The 21,331-nt window shown below is 44.8% G+C and overlaps 1 long non-coding RNA gene across 1 annotated transcript; it reads right to left on the bottom strand.

Moving 5' to 3' along the window:
- Positions 1 to 1,026: 1,026 nt before the first annotated feature.
- LOC107308728 lies at positions 1,027 to 12,220 on the bottom strand. Its single transcript, XR_001552883.2, has 5 exons — positions 11,853 to 12,220; positions 11,488 to 11,664; positions 10,132 to 10,228; positions 5,577 to 5,641; positions 1,027 to 4,512 (listed from the first exon to the last, which is right to left on the bottom strand). It is a non-coding gene; the product is annotated as an uncharacterized LOC107308728 (long non-coding RNA).
- Positions 12,221 to 21,331: the final 9,111 nt, after the last annotated feature.

The raw sequence follows: 21,331 nt of genomic DNA on the forward strand, positions 1-21,331 counted from the left end.
TGGTTAAATAATGCCATGCAGAAAGTCATGTATCAGACAAGTAATGAGAACATGTCCTATTGCTGCCAAATTTTGTCACCATGTCTTGTTATTTTAAGCTGTGGGCAAAGGTGCTTATTCACCCCAGTAAAGTGTTTTGGTGTGTTCACATTGCTCTAGTGAAAAGTGCAAGGGAAGACCAGAAAACACCAAAATCTCAGAATTCCTTTTGTGGACCCATTTGGTTGCTCAAGGCAAAACTTTCTGAAGACAAAACAGAATCACCTTGAGAAAAACAGCCTTGAGACTCCAATGCCACCTCTGACACTTGCCCCAGGTGGCCAAGACTGCCTCTTCTCACAGACAGGCACATGGCATGGCCTGAGACTGCTCCAGTGGGTAAGCCTTAAAGCATCAGGTTATGCTGCAGTTTACTTAATTATACACGGGAAGCTTCTTTAGGAAAGACAGCATTACTTTCTGGGGGCTGAGTGCTGGCAATGCTGACTGCGCTGGAATTAAGCCCAGGGGACTGGAAGGAAGGAAGATATTTGAAACTCTAAGATCTACCAAACCTAGAAAGCTTGGTTTTCTATTCTGAAATTCAGTGGTAATGGGGGAATTAGGAAGAAAGAACCCACATGGGGGTATATAGGTAACCAAAGCCTAATCCCAGGCACAGCTCCATCTCCCCTGACTTTAGCCGTGTAGGCACAAGACAACTGGAGGCTCACAGGGCTCTCGGGTGCTCTCTTTACAAACATCACTTTAGACATAAAATCTGCTCACGCTCTGCTTCTTTTGTCGGGCGCAGCTTTGTCTGAGCCTTACAGGATAAGCGTGAGGTTGCTCCTTGGGGACCCACAGTGGCTACACAGAGAGGGGATAGTCCTGCTCCTGCACCAGGATGGCAGCACAGTGCTCAACAAATGGAAAGCAGTTGTTACCCACCAAGGTGCATCTCCCATGGTGGAAGAAGTTAAAACACTCCTGACGAGCACCAGGGCATCCTGAGCTCTCACCTTTAATATGGCAGGGAAGATTTTTCTATTTTTATTGTTTGAGAAATGTTGCCATATTGGAATCTTTTCTTTCCTCATTCATTAACATCTGTGCCACCTTGAGGGTTATTACAATTCCTCACTGGTTGCTCCTCCAGAATTTGCTTTAAGAAAACTTCAGCCGGTTTTGAATGCGGCTGTGAGGTTAACTAGAAATATAAAATGTCACAGCCATGCCGGATACTTATCCCTTCTGCTTCTCTGCCACTAAGCCAGCTTTCATAAAGTTTGAAACTGATATTAATATTTAGCTTTTAACTCACAAGATCCTTCATGGTCTCAGCTCTGCTTAATTAGCTGACATTTAGCTCCCTCTATTCCTCAGCACACACCTAGGAGTCCTTGGGTACCCGTTTATTAACATTCCCCAAAGTAGATTGGTGCAGGCGGTTACCAGAACCTTTATCAATTGCTCCCAAAGGCTATGGAATTTATTGCTGAATGCCATTAAACCAGCCAGGTCTGTAAATACGTCGAAAGGCACAGAGACACCCGTGTGTTCCAGCACTTCTTGGACGTTTTAAATGAGCTTTGTGAATTGATCGCTCTCTTTCTCTTCCTCCTGCAAGCAGCCTTGTTGAGGTGCTCCTATAGAAAGACTCTGCGTTAACCTGAGTTGCATTAAGTACAGTTCTGCTGTTAATCAATGCTCCGACAGCACTATGCACTGCTGCAGCACATGAATGTCTGTGTGGAAAGTGTCAGTGTAGCAACTCCACCTTATGCTTGCTTGCAAACCTGTTGTGCTCTTTGCTTACTGAGACCTTTCTTCCTTTTCATACTTGGTATGCAGCCTCAGAAATCCCTCGATATACTGGGGTTAGATGTACATCATGCCCGTGGTAGCACAGCAAGAGCATCACTGATACTCCCTGCTTCCATCCCCATCCCCAGAAGGCATGGGTTTCTCCAAGACCCAGAGCTCATCCCCACTGCCAGCACTACAAGCACGGGCAGTGTGCAGAGGCTGACATCATGTGGGATAGTGCACAACTCCAGAACCGCAATGCCAATTACCTACTTAAGCCTCCATAACAAAGTATGCCGTACATGGATGTGTATGCTGTAATTACAAGGTATTCCTCACCATTCCCGCTGGAAGAGCCATTAATAGTGTTTCATTAAAGGCGTATCTGGCTCTCATCATTTTGAGTAAACTTAATATGCGTTAGGAATACCATACAAGTCAATGTTTTGTTCATAATATTCTAACATGATTGTTCTCTGTGTCAATGAAACAGTGACAAGCAATATGCTTTTTCTAAAAGATGTATTTTGATGAAGCTATCACAGCATGAGCAAATGTCAGACCACGAAGGCAAACACAAACAGAAAATACAACCAGTTAGCGTTAAACATGGGTTTAGGGTTTACTGCAGTGAATAAAGTGTTGGCCTTTTCCTTTCAGGGTCTTGCTTCATCCACTTGCTGCTCCTCAGTGGCCCCAGCTCATTCAACATAGGACCAATTTCAAATGAAATCTTGTGCCAGGAAAGTACCATTTGCTTGGCATATTTGGCACAAAGGGGGAAATAAAGTATTTTAAACAAAATGAATTAACAGCCATCATGAACGGGGATCCCTTGTCTCCCCAAGTCAAGAACAACAGCTCGATACTGAGTCAACACACTGGGCAAGAGTCTATCCCTGCCATCTTACAAACAACCTTACACTGCTGCTGTATTGATAAAAGGCTAAATTGTGCCTTTGGTGCCTCTCTGCCATTCTCTGAGCTCATCAGAGCAAAGTGAGACAAACAGGGGAGCAAAGAGTGGGGCAGGAGTCGGGGCATGCTTCTTGTACTTCCATATAGATCCGAAGTGCTCAGCTCTTGGAGGATGCTGAGGGTGTATAAAGATCATGATAGATGGGATCCCAAGCAGTTTGTATCTTGTAGCGTATTGTATCATACCGTGTCACATCACTGCATTGTTTACCCATTCTGCTAATTCACAGAACGCAACGTGCATGAATCTTCTTTGAGACACTCACTTCTCACTGAACCTTCACAAAGGACCTAATAAAATGTATTCCTCAGTATTCATTTCAATGAGGCAATAACGAAACAACCCAAACATGACCCTGCATATTATAGAAACACTCAACCCACAGTATCTCCAACACTTGGATGTGTGCACTCAGCATGGCACCAAGGGACTGGGTGCTCAGCGAAAGAACACAGCCAGGTGCTCAGGAGCTCTTTTTGTACCATGACTGTGATAAATTGTGAGGGCACGTCTAGTAAAATATAAAGACAGCACTAGAATATAAAAAGACAGATAAAAAAGCTCCAACACATCTGTCTGAAACAATTTACCAGTCAGTACAGAGAGCATCTAAAGAGAAAAACAAAACTAAGAAGGAACACAATAAATGAGAAACAAAGGAAGAAGGTAAGAGGGAAAAAAAGGAAAAGAAAAAAAAAGAAGAAAAATGAAAAGAAAAAAAAGAAGTCCACAATTACTCTGTATTGCTGTCCTGGTTTGTTCGTTTTGATTGCTGGATAATGCTTGGTTGCTCTCATGATGCTGTTGTCCTGGATAATCAATTGTCTTTGTTGCTTCTATGAGTCTTTCACATTGAACAGTAAAAAGATAATACAGGGCAGAGGGGAAATATTTTTAAATTTGGAGAAAACGTGTAATTAAAAATAAGGTGATTACAACATTAAGCTCGGCTTTGCAATCTCTTTGTGGATTCCCAGCACCTGCATTTCTCTTACGCGGTCTCATTGCATATGTTTTTATAAACAAACTTTAGGTCAAATCTGTCTGTTCTATCCACTCGCAAAATCAACAGATGCCACAGAGTGGAATCCAAAGCTTTCAATTTAGTTTTACATGAAAGCGTGCATCAGAAAGATTTTCCTGCTCCTGGGATTTAAACGGAGTCAAATGAAGTTTTAGGTTTTCTCCTTTGGGGTGAACTTAATGACAGTAGTGAAGCCCCCACCTCGGTGTAAATCAGGCATACCAGCCCCACACTGTGGCAGGAGTTAAAATATTTAAAGCTACTTTTAAAGTCAGCGTTCACATACACATGAAAGATGATTTGTTTCAGAGTAAGTGTGAAGACACAGAAGGTGTTCCCACTTAACATGGCATAGTGCCCCGTGGTTCTCAGCCTACAATTAGTTGAAGTATTTTGCAAAACTGGTCAGTGTGTAGAAAGAGACAGAAATAATCCACGTTGCGGAAAATTTTTAGAGTCCTTTTAGGCGTATACAGCAACGGCCAACAAGTCCTTGTGTGACAAACATAGGGATGCTCTAAATCAGTTTTGCTTGCTGAAGATGTAACTATTCATGCAGATTGAGGGCGGTGTTCTTGTTTGAAAATTTAATTCTATAGACGTTGTGAAATGCTATATATAAAATTTCCAATGTGTGGCATACATCAAGAGATTTTAAACTCATCTTGTGTTTATTCTATAGCGCAGCCCGTTGTTTTACATTCTTCATTGGTTACTAAATCTGCAGGAAATGTGACATAAACAAATTCAGAAAAAATATTTTGGTTACAATCTTACTTTTCCTCTGAACATTTTTCCCAGCCCACCACACTGCTTTGCAGGACCGTTCCTCACTACATCCGAGCCCCGACTCAGAAGTTTAAGTCTTTTCAAACAGAGTTTTTACAGAGCCTGCAGCCCTTAATCTTACATTTCGCCTTCTGCAGACGCAGATACACTCCAAATTGAGCCACAGCTCTGCAAGGATTTGTGAACTCATGTTTTATCCTGATTAATAAATATTTGGAACCAAAAAAAACCCACCCCAGTGATGAAAAGGCAGAACAGCTTTCGGGAATATTTTCTCTTTCTTTCTTTTATTTTTTCTCTCTCTCTCTTTTTCTTTCTTTTTTTTTTTTTTTTTTTTTTTTTTTTTAACATTTCTTCAGCAGAGAGCTCTAATTTTAACAAGTTATTATTCCAGTCCTGGTCAGGTTCACTGAACGCTTGTATTGGGTTTGGTAGTACTTTGATATGGAAATTGTAAAGGAATGGCTTGTTTAAAGGAAACTACACACATGCCTTTAAGTTACCTCATCTTTAAAAGACTAAATATTTGGAAAGTTTCCCATACCCATCTCCACAGCAGCAATATATAATTAGCAGCTCTCAGCTATAAACTCTTTTCTGGGACAGAAGTATACACAGAGTGATCGTCTGCTTAAAGAAAGCAACGAACTCAAGAAAATAAGAGGTTTACTGAAACTAGGCTTCAGATCTAGGGGCTCTGGTTCTGCTTCAATCAGGTATTGTAAAAATTGACACAACTGAGACAAATAACTTGGGGTTAAAAATCCCCTGACCACAGAAATAAGGCCGATGGGGAATTCCCTGTTAAACTTCACATTCTCATCAAAACTCTGCAGTTTTCACTCAAAAGATTTTAATAGAACATTGCTTAGAATGACAAAAATAAGACAGGGAAACGCATGCACATTTATAGGCAAAAGTAGAAAGTACAGAAGGTTTTACAGCAAAAAAACAATAAGTGGTTACATAGGAAAACAAATGTTGTTGCCATCTTACTTTGCTCTGCAAAATGAGCAGCTGATCCCTTCTGGGCCCTGGGTGAGCAGCAGGTACGTGGGCACCTATGGAAGGAAGAGTTATATCTGATTTAGCAGTGTCCCAAGCAGCAGCACCAAGCTATGGTCTGTTAACAAAAATATACGTTTGCTAATTAGAAAAGCACAAGTTTTCTTCTGGGAGCAACAACATCACTGCAAGTGTTCAGGTAAAAATAAAAATGCGTAAAAATGCTTTTGCCCAGTAAATCAGTGCTGAATGTGAGGCGTAGCCATGACACTCCGACATCGAGTCAGGATTTTCTAAGCGTACCCTATGAAATAGAGCAAGGCAAAATGTTTGAAATTTAGAAGTAAATCAATCCATTTTCAATGTATGGAATATTTTGGAGCTCGACTCTTCACTAAGGGGTACTGACCATAACCTGCTATAACCATAACCATAACCCCACGTGAAGGGGTCTTTTTTTTTTTTTTTTGCAAAACTCTTAAAAACCTACAAAGTAAGCCCAGAGCTGCACAGTGCCACAGTACCACCACCAGAATGTGGCCGAGGAGCCACTGAGGGGTTCCCAACCCCACTGATACTGCCCCTTGACTTGGCCATGGCTCAGCCCAAGGAACGTTGTGACTGTGGAAACGTATATCCTTGCTCACAAACACACAAAGCACCCCGCATCTCTCCCATGTGGCTCAGGTTAGGGCTCACATTCAAGCTTCTGTGTCGTTTTCCCATCATGTTGCTATGCTTAAGATCTATCTTTTAAAATAAAACTTGGGATTTTCAAACAAGAAGCCATTCAGCCCAGTTGTTTCATAAGAGCTGCCAACATGGAGCCTTTAGACCTTGGTAGCACTCCCCAGAACCGTCTCAACCACCTCCTATTGCAGGATAGGGGTCTCCCTAGCATAATCTTCCTATGAACTGCTCTCATTCTGAGCAGCACAGTGAGAAAAATGTGACAAAATATGTAATTTCAGAGTCCTTTGGCCCCTCTAAATCACAGCTTCACACCCATACACTTCTTTTCTTTTCCATAATCATGCAGATGGCATTAAGGTAAATGGTGACTGGTTTAATGGCAGTTTAATATTCTGCACATACACACAGCAGACATTTTAGCTGCTTTTAATTGATGTAGCTGTGAGCTTTGTTAAGCTCTCCAGGAGAGTGGTTCTTGCTGGGAATGAGCCTCCTAGAAAGTATCACTTTGCAAAAACACAATAGTTTGGGTGATAATTGTGCAGAAAGAGACTTCTATATTTCCTTGCGGCTGAATGAGAGCGTTTTGTTTCACTTTTGTATAACCCAGCCTTGGGTGCCCAAATCATATTCAAACTTTCCAAACAGCTACATAAAGAAATACATGGCTTGTCACTTGTTGGATAAAGTGGGGACTGGAAAACTTTAGTCCAACAACACATTTTTATAGATGTGAACATAGTAAAAAATAATAGTAATAAAAAATAAAGAAGTAGCAGAAGTGCTGGTGTTGCTGTAACAGCTTTAAGACCCCTTCCAACTCAACCTGTTCGACAATCCTATGATTCTATGATTCTTTCAGCACTCCTGAGCAATGCAATATTAAATTATTTTCCACGTGTAAATCAGTTGGTCATGGCTTGCACATCAGCACAAGGCTTTGTTGGTGCTTGGCCTCATATAGGTTGGCCCCATGGCCGGGCAGGGCTTGCAGCCACCACGGACAGAGGCGCTCAGAGCCAGTACAGCACCAGGAATACCGTTTAGCCTAATTTTAAATAAGCAATGGAAATCTAAGGGGTGAAGGATGAAAATAAAGCTTAATTATTCCATTGGTCCAAGTGGCCTCCCTGGGCTTTCCGTCCCAGGGAGAAATAAAGGCAATCATCTCAAAAATGAACTTTTTGGCTTCCGAGCTGGGAAGGAGCACGGCGGATCTGAAGGTGTGTCTCAGCAGGTGCTGCATGCCTGTCTGGCACGCAGACTTTTTGCCTGATCAAAGAATACATGACAGAAAACGGATCCCTGCTTGTAAATATCAAACGATTTGATCTTTTTAAAGACTTTATTGAAGTTTGCTGCTTTTTAATGAAACGCGAAGCATCCATCTACGCCTGCCTTACAGAAAGGTCTGGGAGGATGTTAGAATAAAACAAGCGCTAGCCATGACTTATGGATAAGGGTTTCTCCTCATACATGCATACAACTTCCAAGGAAACTGCATCCCTCATTATTTTCCTAACGCATGGCATAAAGAGGATTTGATGATGGCAATATTAATAACTCCGCAATGGGCACATAAATAAGCCATGCTAACCTATGCAGCCTTTTAAAGCAAATTAAAAGCATCACAAGGAAATGAATACATCATACATCACTGACTTTTTTTCTGCCCCCCCCCCCTTGCATTATGGTGAAATCCACAGCATCAAAATCTGTGACTGGCCCGTGGAGGGGTTTTATCCATGATTCCCGTCGCTCAGTATGATAATTTGCCAAAAAAAAAGTTTCAGATGGCATTCTGGCCGAGCGTGCGGAGCTCTGAATCAAAGGAACCAATAATTTACAGCCGGGCGATAAGAGCACGATATTGCTTTCATAGGACGTATTAATGAAAATTGCCATTGTGAGGCAGATAAGGCTTAATAACAGCGCTCTCATTGTGCTCTGCGATCCGGGCACGCTGTGTGGTGGATGCGGAGCTTGGTGCTGGCGCTCAGCCCGACACCACTCCCAGTGCCACCAAAGCCCCAGTTTGCTTTCCCTGGCAAAGCCTGGCCAGGCGTTGCTGCTCCGCCAGGTATCCCTGCTCCTGAGTACACAGCCCTCCTGCCACCTTGCTTATCGTACAGTTTAATACTTCTATTTTCACTCTAGGTATTGGTTTAAAAAGATGGTTCTGACTTTTTAGAGCCTGTTTATCCTCCAGTATACTGCATTTCGTAAATGGGCAATGGGATGGCATGGGAAGGGAGATTTAATTTCTCGCCTTTGTTTATTTTTCCTGGGTGTCTCGCTGTTCCTGTACTGCAAGCATTGCACCACTGAGGGCTTGCACAACTCAATGGCTGTGCATCCATCTGTGCCCATGGCCCAGAGAAGGAATGGAGCTGCTTGTACGAGTGCAGTCTGAAGGAACTGGCCCGTGGTGTGAGCACGGTCAGAAGGGAGCTAGGCTTTAAAACCAAAATGGAACATCAAAGGGGAAAAGATGCTTTCAAGCAGCATGTCCATGAAAAATAAATTGGGAAGAAAAAAAAAAAAAAAAAGCAAAATATTCAGAAAGTGTGATCTGTGATATCATTATTTAGTGCGCATCCTTAGCGAGCGTTTTTGTAGCGTTACCGAAGACGCAAAAGTGCAAGTGGTTCCCCAAAACAGAAATGATGTGCTCAAGGGAGAGAGGGGCTCTACCTTGCTCTGCTCTCAGAAAATGCTCACCCACAGATGGTGAGCACTGCCACACACGCATCTGTGTTTCACCTACAAAGTTTTGCTCCCAGGAATGGTGCGTCCATGTTGGACCTTGTGTCTGTGGCTCGGCGTGCAGGGAGCTGTTCCATAAGGACACACAGGACAAATGAGAGTTGTTTTTAAAACATGAAAACTGTCCTGAAAAGTGTATTTTCTACAGATATGTGCAGATTCCAATGGTATCTCAGTGTCCTTGAAGAGCTTTCCAGCACTCTGGGCTACGCTGTTCCAATAAGCACTACAAATGCTCTGGTGCTTCAAAGTGCTCCAACTGATTTCTATGAGTGCCATCTTGGAGCTCATTTGTGGGCCACATTTATCACATCACCAACAATTATCGCAGCCCTTAAACCCCCAAAAACACACACCAATATTTACAGGAATTGATTCTGGGATCAATACATCCGTGAATATTCTATCACTAAAGGCATCATGTTGAGAAAGAGTAATGCAACTTCATTTATAGCCTGAAAGCACTTTTAGTAGCTTAAGCGACATGCTTCCAGATTGAGGACTGAATGTAAAAGTTACGAACAAAACCACAAGGAAAGACTAAAGCCAAGGGCAACAAACAGTGGAATGAGAGAAGCATTGTAAGGAGCTGAAATTAATTTCTGACAGCACCCTCCCAGTCTGCCAGCATTTAAAAGAGGCCTTGCTCATCTGGATGCTGCATTTCGCAGCCATTTCTGAACCCATTCTCCCTACAGCTCAGGCAGAGCAGTGCTGAGTGTGAGTCTGCACCACTGTGCTCCTCTGCTCACAACTCTACAAACCAGGAGGATCACCCCCAGCCCTCTGCTGCTTTCATTCCTGACTTTGCAACGACGGCACAGACACACAGGGAGCAACGGGAGGTAAAACACACGGCGATGCTAAAATTACACTCCATTAATATGCACGAAAAGAATTGAGAACGGCGGTTAAACCTTCAGAAAGGGCCGTTTCTTAAAAGTCGTGTCGTTGTCATTGCTTATTCACAACAGAACTCCTCCAGAGCGCTTTGCTGCACCAAAGCAGTACGCTGGGTTTGGAAAAAAAAAAAAAAAAAGAAGAAGCCACGCTGCAGAGAGAGCACATGTTACATCAGACACAGTACCTGGTTTTTCATCGCACAGCTTGTCAGCTAGATAGTCTGCCTCTGGGGCGATAAGTGGGGATGGTGCGTCTTCAGGCTCCTTGAGCAGACTTTCGCCCTGCAAGGAGAAAAGGAGGATGCTCACACTGGGGTTGTGTTTGCTGTGTGTGTTTTTTCCTTTCTTTTCTTCTTTTTTTTTGGGGGGGGGGAGGTGGGGGGAGGAGAGAGAGGAGCCCAACAGCTTGCAGAGCATCACTTCAATGGGACCTCACGACCAGCACAATACATGCAGGGGTCCCTTCCACCCAGCTGGGCACCCCCTGTTCACATTTGCAGTGGAAATGGTGGCTGCTCCCGGCACAGCCCTGCACCCGCTGAGGCCGCTGCCTGCATCCCAACACCACGCCGGGCTGGGGGATGCTCAGGGAGCAGCACAGCTCCTTTTGGGGACCCCTGAGGAAGGCAATGTGTGTTCAATGAGGGAACCCAGCAAAAAAAAAGCCACAACAAAACAACCCAAAATCAACAACACAAAACAACAGGGTAAAATAAAATGGGCCATGCAGAATTAATGCCCAGCACAAACACAAGGCCCTGTGGGACCACGCTGCATTTTTCCAGGACAAACAAAAGCACTCCGGGCCGGAGGGCAGCGGGATTGTGGCCGCACTACCGTGGCTGAGCCCACACCAACCCAGGGCCGCATCCCGCACCGTCCTGCAGCCAACAGCACAGCAATCCCATCACAAAGCCATCTGTGCTAGTGGGGCTGCAGGGCACCCCGCACCCGGGGCAGAAATGGCTGAGAAAATCAGTCTGCGCACAGCGAGGCCTTAGGAAAAAAAAAACCAACACATGACATTCCTCTCTCCTCCCATAACAGGTCCATAAATATTTGAAACTGCCTCAGCAGTAATTTAGGGTTTGGGCCAATGCTGATTCCCTGATTTCCTATACATAAATCAACAGAGATATTTGCTGGGCAGCGCTGAGTTGTATTTAATCGTGGGTAAAAATGCCCCTGGTAAAATGTAGTTCAGAACAGTTTAGGAAATTAGTAACGTGTAAACTGCGAGCAGCTGGCATAATCCACGGTTACTTCTGCGGTGACGTGCCTTTTGTAAACGCTTTATTCATATTTATGAAGCACTAAATAGATCCGAGCAGGTCTCTAAACAACGTTATAAAGCATCTGACAAAACGCAGTGTTATCTCGGAGCGCTCAGCTTGTTCCTGTGAGCAGCCAACACGGCAGAGGTTAAAATATGGCAAGAATTCCAAACAATGCCCAATCCACACGGGCTCCATCGGGATGTTACCACCACCGCACAGTTTTCACTTTAAAGCAAAGGTTACTTATTGCTTCCCTCGGCTTACCGCAGGCTGCAAAGGTTTGGAAGCGTCACATTACACTTTTGAGTGTTTTAAGGCTGCCCAGGTTTTCTCTCTTATTCTGGCAATGCTCGCCGGTGGGAAGCTCCGCTCGCGGCCGTCCATCCTCTGTCCAGCACAGAGCTCCCAACCGCTCTGCTACGGTGCCCTTTGCAGAGGAACCTAGTGGAAGCAAAGAGTGATTTTTACCCCCTTCCTTCCATCCCCCAAACCCTACAGCCAGCACCCAGCCAGCCAGACGTCACCGACAGCCAGACCCAGCGCCCCGCGTCCCGGCGTTGTGCCCCGCGGCAACCACGTTACATTACACCCATCATTGGCGAGGGGCTGCGGGGCCGGGGCTGCTCCACCTGCGGCCGTGCGCTGAGCCACGCGCCCGCTGCTCGACGGCGAGGCGGTGGGATCCCGGCCTTTGGGTCGCTCCGTCGTTTGGATGCAGCTGTTTAATACCTCCCGAGGGTTTTGCGGAGAAAATAATAGCTCCCCCAAGCTAACTTCTCTCCCAGGTTCTACTATTTCAGCTTTATTCCCGAACAGCTGCTCCGTGTCTTTGTCCGCATCCCGGCGCGGATCCGGCTTTCCCGACAAAACCGGGCTCCCCGATCAACCCGAGGGTCAAAGAGCGGCGCCCGCCCCCGGTACCGGAGCCGCCCCGGCCCGACCCGCCCGGTGCCGCCGGTCAAGGTGCGGAGCGCCGAGCTCCGGGTGCCCCGCGGAGGGGGCGGACCGGCCGCCAAGTGCACGGCGCGCCCGGCCCCCTCGCCACCCTCTGCTGATCAAAGCAGGAAGTTTTCATGACAACCGCAGTCAAAGGGCCTGCATCGCGAACGAACTCGATTTCGGCGATGTTGATATATCCCGGCTCCATTGTCTCTTTTCAGACACAGTATGAACCCTTCCGGTCTCAATGATTACATTACAGAAGCACTTTCACATGTGTGCTTCGTGGGCACAAAGGGTTTCCTTGCTTCACCACCATCTGGCCACAAATCAGATAAATAAAGGCAGGAGAATTAAAATTAAAGCTTAGGGTTTTTTCATTCCCTCTTCCACCCCCCCCCACCCCCCCCCCCCCAACCCTTCGTCTTCTTCTTGAAGCATTATGAAACCCCTCTCTCCCCCCCCGTCCCATTCGAGATGTGGAGGCGGCTTCTTAAGGAAGCTGCGGAAAAAGAGAAAAAAAAAAGGCTGTGAAGCAAATAACAGTTGGGGGGGGGGGGGGGAGGAGAAAGAAAAGGAAAATAAGAAACAAAAAGGGGGAAAAAAAAGGAGAAAAAAGAATGAAAAAAATGAAGGAGAAGGGGAAAAAAGGAAAGACAGGAAGGAAAGGAATGAAAAAGGAAGGAAGGAAGAGAAGGACAGGAAGAAGGAAGGAAGGAAGGAAGAAAGGGATGAGAGCTAATGGGAAAGAGAAAGAGATTTAAGAGAGAGAGGAAGGCGAGGAAAGGCAGGAAGGCAGAAAGAGACGGAGAGAAAAGGAAGTAAGAGAAAAGAACAAAGAAATAAGAAAGGAAAGAAGAAAAAAAATGAACAAGGAAAAAAAAAAAAAGCAAGGAAAGAAGAAAAAGAGAAAAAGAACAGAAAATGGAAAAAAACAGTAAAAAAAAGAAGATAAAGGAGGATAAAAGGAAAAGAGCAAGAGCAATAGTAATATTTATGATTCAATGATTTTAAGGAAAAAGGAGGAAAAAAAAGAAGGTAGGAAGGAAGTAGGAGGGAAGGAAGGAAAAGGAAGAAGAAAAATAAAGAGAAAAAGAGAAAAACAGAGAGAAAAAGAAAAAAATGGAAAATGGAGACAAGAAGAAAAGAAAAAAAGGAAAAAAATAGGGAAAAAAAAGGAACAAATAAAAAAAAAGAACTTTTCAGTCTTTCACTCCCAAATCCATTTGTAGGGCAGCGTAACCTATTTTCCAGTAAGGATCCCACAAACCACATTTTGCTATTAAAAGTCTGTTTCATCCTCTGGGATGCAAACACTTTGTGCAGGAAAACACCACATCCCCCAGCTGAGGAGGGCTGGGTGCTGCGGGTGGGAGCTGTGCTCTGAGTTGTGCTGTGAAGCACGCAGCGCCGTCCGGCTGCAGTGGGGATGATTGGGCTGCCACCCCAACGGGTGTGAGTTTAGCAGGTGAGAGCCCCGGCAAACACAGAAGGAAGGCTGTTCAGCCCTTACGACAGAAGGTGAGACTCAACCTCACAATCTAATTTCAGCCCTGGCATCACTTCTATTGAGGTCAGTGTTGCTCCGGGAGGGATTTTTTTTCTTTTTTTTTTTTTTTTTTTTTTTTTTTTTTTCAATCTGATTGCTGTAGCACTGCGTTGCACTAAATTTAATCCCCCTTCTAAGCTGCTGCAGCAACAGTAACTTAAGTGAGCTGAGGGGGGAAGGCACTTTTAGTACCCTCAGTTCTTTACACATAGAGAAACACTGTACCATAGGAAGAAGAGTTTCACCCTTTAACTCCTGGAAAATAAAGGGTTTTCCATGTTGATGTTCCAAGCGATATTCAGGTGTGCGGCACAGACCTCAGCCCTTCTCTGGCTTCCCATCCACTCTTGACAAGTCCCACACATACCCAAACACAGGGTGTGCACAATGCCGTGTGCAGGGAAGTGAAGTGCCAAGCCCTTTGAAAAAGGCTTCAAATGTCTAAAAAAGAAGAAATGAATGAGCCCTCATAGTGTGTATTTATAGAAGTGCTGGAGGAATGTGTGCTTCCTTTTGGGGGCAGGAGGAAGTTTTTGCACCGACTGCTACATGATAGGGCTCGGGCAGAGCTCATCTTGCATTTACCCTCATATTTAGGTTTGGGATGCATCCTGTGCTGCCATAATGAAAAGTGTTGTAGTGATAGCGTACACAACGGGGCTAATAAAAACTTGGAGCACGACTTGCCAGCAGTTGCATTTTCTCATTTTTTCATTTCTCTTTGCTGAGGTTTGTGTTGGCTGTGGGATCCCTGAATAAACTTTCTCTCTCCCTGCTTGCTGGGAAGCAGACTCCAATCATTAGTGGCTGTTATTCTGTCAGTGCACTCCTTGTAAACCCACTGCCAATGCAACCTCCTGATTTCTGCTGGCTGTTTGTTGGGCTTTGCCTTGTGATTTTCTGCAGAAATAAACGCAGTTGGGATTGAAAGACATTGGGGCTGAGCTGTGCTCTGCCTGGCCGTGCGGGGCTCTACACAGCCAAGAGTGCTCTTTCTGAAAGTGTTTTAATAGTAAGAGAGGAATAAGTATTTGGACAAGTGGTGGAAAACTAAAGCCTTTCTTTCTATACTGTGAAGATTTTGAATAGTACTTGTCAATAAAGCAACTCCTATTGTAATTGTACCGGAGACATGGGCCTCCACCCCGAAAAAGCTGTCTCAGAGATACTAACCTCATTAAAATATGAATGAAAAGGCAGCCATCATTGTAATGGGAGAAAACCATTTACTCTGCAACAAACTTTATCTGCTATCTTTTGTAAAGATAGAAATATGACGCCAAGCAGATTTCTCATTACGTTTGGTGAGGAGCTGGACAGGGAGGCAATTTTATTGTCAGTTTTCTACTGAGTGGCAAAATTGGATCTCTATGTCCCTGCTTTTTCCACTAGGCATTTTGAAACTGGGAGAACCTTCAGCGCATCTGAAATCTTTAAAGAGAGAGAGGGAGAGAAAAAAAAAAGAAAAAGAAAAAAGCAGGCTTTGTTTCTGCCGGCCTTTTCCTGAGGTCTGAGGAAACTTTGGCATCCAGTTTTGCTTTTCTAGTATATCTCATCCGACTTTGAAACAAAACAAGAGAATTAATTACAGAGCGCTGTGACGACACCATAATAACAGTCAATTATAGGGTGCCCAAACGTCTGTTCATTACTGTGTCTCTGTTAATCTAGCCCTAAATTTCTTCCCTGATAGATACCGCGACTGGCTGAGGATACAATCGCTTTACAAAGTGCAGGGACAAATACACAAAATGTAACTGCAGGAAGTGGGCAGTTTCCAGATAACCAAGCTGTCCATAGGCCGTTTGTCAGAACAATTCGCCATATCTGGTCATTTTGTAAGGGTACAGACAGGCGTGGGTTGGGTAACAGGGGAAGCTTGACGTGGAAATAGAAATTGTTTCCTAGACTTTTAAAGTAAGTCTTCTAAAATGTTTCCTGTAGTTTAATCATTGTCTTTTCATCCACAAAAGAGTTCCAATCATTTTCGATATTAGTTAAAAGTCAATATTTAGAAGCGAACGTTCAAACCTCCTTTGCTCTAGGCTAAAACAGGAGCAACATGAATGCTGAGCCACTCGAAAGGCTGATGGGATATATAATTAGCTATTATGTTAATTGAATCCATTGTGAGTTTGTTGTATGAGATTTCTTCATATAATATGCAAATCGCTTCGAAGGTTTAGTTTTATTAGACAATATAATTAGAAATCTTCTAAAGGAGTGAATCCTAATGAGGCGTAATAAAGCTTTGTAAAATATCTGTTTGCTGTGTGAGCAGACCACCTGGGCTTAATCAATAACGGGAACTTCATTCTGTGCCAGCCCCTGCTAGAGAAAGTTGAAGAATTTACCTTTCCGGCTCCGTTCGTAAACACTTTTATATTCAGAGTAGGAGAGTTCGTTCTGGTGAGAAAGGAGGTGAAATTCTTGTTGTCTGAGGGGAAAATAAACAATCTGAATTCTGCTTATTTAAAATCAAATAGAAATGAATTAAAAAAACAAAACAAAACAAAACAAAACCAAGAAACCCAGCCAGCTGTAGTGGAGACGCTTGAAGTGAAATGTTCCGTGAGCAAAGTTAGCTGCTGCTCCTGCTATTAAACGCCAGATTCAAGCAGATGTACATGCTTCAGCTTCTGCAGTGTAACTAATCGGCGTAACTTCACTTTTAGCGAGATAGCCCGACATGTTAATAGGTGGAATTGAGCGCTCTCTTATAAAGGAAGAAATTCACACCAGGGTATTCCGGAGCTAGTTACAAATTCCACACTCACATTCCTCTTGCTTTAAGACCACCACCAAAGACAAAGCTGAAACTATTTCAGCTAATGCCAGAATGCCAAAAATGTGTAATCTCTTGCCTGATTTGGCTTGTTTGCACTTTTGGCGGTGCCAAAACTCTACCAGACAGCTCTTTGTATTAATTGAACATACTAAGGGTGGTAGATTTTTGTGCTGGTGGGGGAAAGGGATGCATGCTTTCCCCCCCTCCTACAACAATAATCAGTAGCAACGTATTAATAAGCTGCCCCGACCTCTGTCCCCTCCTTTGTTCTGTGCCTGCAGAACTGAAAATACTTCCTCTGGCAAACCCACGCCTAAAGAAGGCAATGTTGGGAATGCAATGCAAATGCAGAGTGCCTGCTGTGGTTTAGAATACAGCCATCGTACCTGGGTCTCAGCGGAGACTGCACTGAGAAAGCGTATGTCTAGAGTTCATTAACACCTCCTGGATCCATTCACTTAAAATCTGCAGCTCTTTCCTCGGAACAATACAAGGATGACATTGTATGCATCATCTCCAGCTGAAAAACCACTCAGTTTATTTTCCTGAATTCTCTGAACTGCTCAGAAGTTGCTTACAGCCTCTCAGAAACTTCCCCATGCTTAGGGAAGCCATCAGCCAGGCCAAGCCAACCATTCTCTCAAAATGCACACTTCCTTTGTACCCTGGTTTTTAATTTCTTCCTTAGGTTCAAAGTGTCTCGAGAAGGCAGCCAGGAGCTGCCTTTGGAAGTCAGGGCTGTGCCCTGGAGAATTCGTGCCAGAAGAGGATGTTACCTGCTTGCCTTTCCTGCTCTCCTCTGCTTACCCCCTAAGGGAACAAAGCTGCATGGATTCTGCCTAATGTTAATTAAATCACTCTGTTAGTGAGAAGTAACGTGCTTTAGCAACAAGCAAACAAAAGGCCATATTCAGCCCTTGGAGTCAAATCCTGACCAGATGCAAAAAGGATGCAAAAGAAGCAAGGAGAGAGAAATCAGGAACAACTCATACACGGCTTGAAGCCTCAACCAAATGAGAGAAAATATGAAGAAAAAATATTTTTTATTCTCTGCTGCATTTGAGGAGGCTTACCCTGATGGCCACAGCTGTGTTGGAGTCTTATGACTGCTGCATGGTTGCTTGTTGGCATGGACCGGGCTTGGGCCAACTCTTTGCTGGGGACAGCTGGGAAGGTCTGCAGGGTGAGCAACTGAGGGGTCAGATGGGCTGAGCGCACTGTTTTGGGTTGTTGGATGGACATCATTGCTCACCCGGAATTCTTGGTGCTGGAGAGCAGTGCAAGGTGCATCAGTCCAAAGGGACCCCAGTTTGGGTTGAGTTTGGTGCATCCCAGAGCTGTATTTGAACCTTGTCAGGCACAAAGGCATCACCAGCCCTGCTGCTACCATCTGTGACCTTCCTTTCCCAGATCTCTGTTCTATCCTCAGGATTGGAGCAGTGGAAAGGAATGCTATTCCCTCGAGTTCAGCATAAACTAGCAAGTCATCATTACTCTAAGGAAGTCATAATTTTAAAGCAACAACATGTCTGGTGAGGGACAGGCTGGGACTCCAGCCCAGGAAATAACTCTGATAAAAGGAAAACCCACTGGAAATTTTTATCTAGTCTTATACGTAGCAATAGATAAGGTTTCCGAATCCACTGACATAGATGTCCTTCCTAAAAGCTCAGAACTTCTCAGAAGTTTTCTGCCTTCCTCCACCAGCAACCTCCACCCAAAAGCAGAGCTCTGCAGCCTCCTTGCACACCCGTGGCACAATCCAACTGTCTCTGGCACAGCTAACATTTACTTGGGTTCAGCTTTAGGTTTGAGGGTTTTAATTAACTGAGGGCTCTGAAGCTGGTCTCTGTCCTGTGGGACAGAAGACATCCCAGAGAAGTTGTAGATATCCCATTCCTGGAGGTGCTCAAGGCCAGGCTGGGTGGGGCCCTGGGCAGACTGATCTGGTGAGAGGTGTCCCAGTCCACAGCAGGGGTTGGATCTGGATGAGCTTTAAGGTCCCTTTGAACCCAAACCATTTTGTGATCCTATAATTCTGACCCCAGAGGTCATCCCATCACCGGATGACAGCAGTGGCCAGGGCTGCAGAATGGATCATGCGTCCCCACCTCAGCTCCTCCAGCCTGTAGAAGCAGCAAACATCCATTGCCTTCAGATACCAGTCAGCAATGTCAGTGATAACTTGCATGACAATTATTTCAACCTCCACAGAAGAAAACTCACCTGACCCTGCCAAGGCACAGCCTCAACTTGCAGTGAGGCCAGGCCATACATAAATCAGATCAGATGCAGCACACTGCACTACATTTTGTTACTGAGTGCCTCTGTGCTTCCTGAAAGCTTCAAAGTGCTGCTTGCATGCTCCCAGGGCAAATCAAGGGTGGAGATTTCAGCTACTGGACTGCAGCCTGCTGAGACCACCTATAGACTTAAGCCTGTTAAATTAACCTTAATTCCACCATTATTCCTCTGCTGGATGGCAACCATCTGGCCGCGACTTTGTGTTGCAGTTTACCTAAGCTCTTGGCTAGGTTTTAGCTGAAATCCCTTTATTTTTGCCCATGCTGGAACAGCGGTGCTGAGGCTGGGGCAGACTTTAAGAAGGACTACTTCCCATTTACAGCCTATGTGCTGTGCCCTTCCCAGACCTGCAGCCCAGATCTCCCGCACTGGGAATGGGATGTCCCTAAGACAGAGCTGTTTCTTTCCTTATGGTTCTCTGTGTGTGCACATCCTCAATTGAGGTGCATTATGAAGCACTGCACAGCACTGTGTCATCTCCTTGAAGGGAAGCACTCCAACACACTGATGCTTTGACCTCAGTGGGACACAACCCATGTCTATACGCTTGGTTTACAGGAGGAATCAAAGAGCACTGGAACCAGAACGTCCCAGAGGATCCTGAGAAGCACCATGCAGGGGTGGACCCAGATGAGATTTTGACGGCCATTGCAGGAGCTCAGTGCACCCCTTCAAAGCAGGACCCGTGGGAAACAGGCTGTTCCCAGGGGCATCCCTGGGATAACGCAGCTCTGCACAGCCAGCAGAGCACAGGGCTTTGAAATCTCAGCCTCTGCTTGAGGTTCCCCCTCAGTGAGCTTGGGGTAATTTAACTCACAAAGCTGCAATGCTTGGGATGTGGAAAGGTGCACAACAGCTGTGGGAATGCTGTTGGTGCTCCATGTGCCCTGGCAATCGGCAGCACAGCTCAGCACCCATGAGAAAGCCAGGTACAGCCTGACTGGGCTGAAGTAAAACAACGGCTACAGTTTCACATTTAGGAAGGTATTTCAGGAATGTTTAACTTTTGGTATTTTTTGCTTCTTCTTTCTTAAGCAAGTAATGGAACCTTTTCAAGCTTCTCTGCATCACGTCTACTCATATACTTACTGAGGGCAAGCCTGCAGAAATTAATGATGTGACATAGGAACCACACAAACTGAACCTCCCCATCCAAAAAGTCAACTCCGTGTAACTTAGTGCTGGTGCAAAGAGCCCTGGTTGATAAATAAACATCACAAACTACTCCTACCCAGACTTATCAGCTATCACTGAGCAGAGACAAGGAGGATTATCACCCCAGCTGCCAGGAAAGGCAACCTGCCCACTGCGCTCACTGCTACCAAAGGTCAGCAGCTCTCTGCAGCCCCCGGGACCAGGCAGGGCAGTTTGCACACATTCTGCGGAGAGCTGAGAGTTGATGGCAGTGAAATGTTGGGAAACGTTTGTGCATGAAGGGAAATCAACAGTTAAAACTGCCATATAATTGTAACTTTTTGGAGTGCAAAGGCAAAATGCAAGGCTGGCTGCTTCCCGGCTCAGTGCGAGTGCATTTTTGTTTTAGTTGGAAGTTGAGAATGGTTGATTTCTAGAATTAAGGCCAGCCATCAAGAAGGAAGCATTTCTGATTTCTAGTTTGGTTTATTGGTTGTAGAATCACAGAATTGTTTGAGTTGAAAGGGATCGTTAAAGGTCACCTAGTCCGACTCCCCTGGAGCATGGCTGGGGATGGTTGAGCTGAATATTAACTGTACATGCACAGCATGATGAGCCATCTAGTTTAAGGAGATGTTTGATAATGCCTTAGCTACAGCTGTCTCACCATTCCAGGTTACTGTAAGTATTTGTGGTTGTTTTCTACAGTAGAAGCCCGTGCAAAACTACAAACACCAAACTCATCTATTTTCAAAGCAAATGCAAATGAATGAGGATGACTGAATATATAAAGCTGCAGTATATCCAGGCATAAACGAATGCTATGAACTGAATACTACGAGCACAAACCTGTGCTGAGCCTCAGGCACCGTACCCCAAACATCCATCCACCACCAATTCCCAACCAGCAGCAGCAGACCCCGTGTGCCGTTTAAAAGATGATTGTGAGAGCATTCACCACACCCAGCACCGCTGAAGAAGGGCTCCCAAGCTGAAGGGAGTCACAAATAATTAAATGTTTCAAAACACAATGGATATGACATGCTTTCAAAATAGCATCTCTAGAATCACTTCCACTAGGGCGAGGAGCTCTCGGGAGGGAAAGCCCTTTCACTCACTTCACTTGATTACCTGTATTAAAGGGCTTAATTTCTCCGGTGCATTTCCTTCCCAAATCACCTCTTTTTGCCAACATCAATGTGGCAGATGCTCTCTCAGCCCCACACACAGTCGTGAGGATATGAGTGCTGGGTAGGTTTATTTTTCAAGGCAAAAATATTGTTGCTGCTAGACTTAACGTTTATGGCTAAAATACTCGATTCTTAATTGAAAGAAATCTGATAATGGCTCAAGTCTTCAACCTGAGACATGTCAGAGCTGTCTATGAGCTTTTG

This window comes from Coturnix japonica, chromosome 2, assembly GCF_001577835.2.
Source record: "Coturnix japonica isolate 7356 chromosome 2, Coturnix japonica 2.1, whole genome shotgun sequence".
Lineage (NCBI taxonomy): Eukaryota > Metazoa > Chordata > Aves > Galliformes > Phasianidae > Coturnix > Coturnix japonica.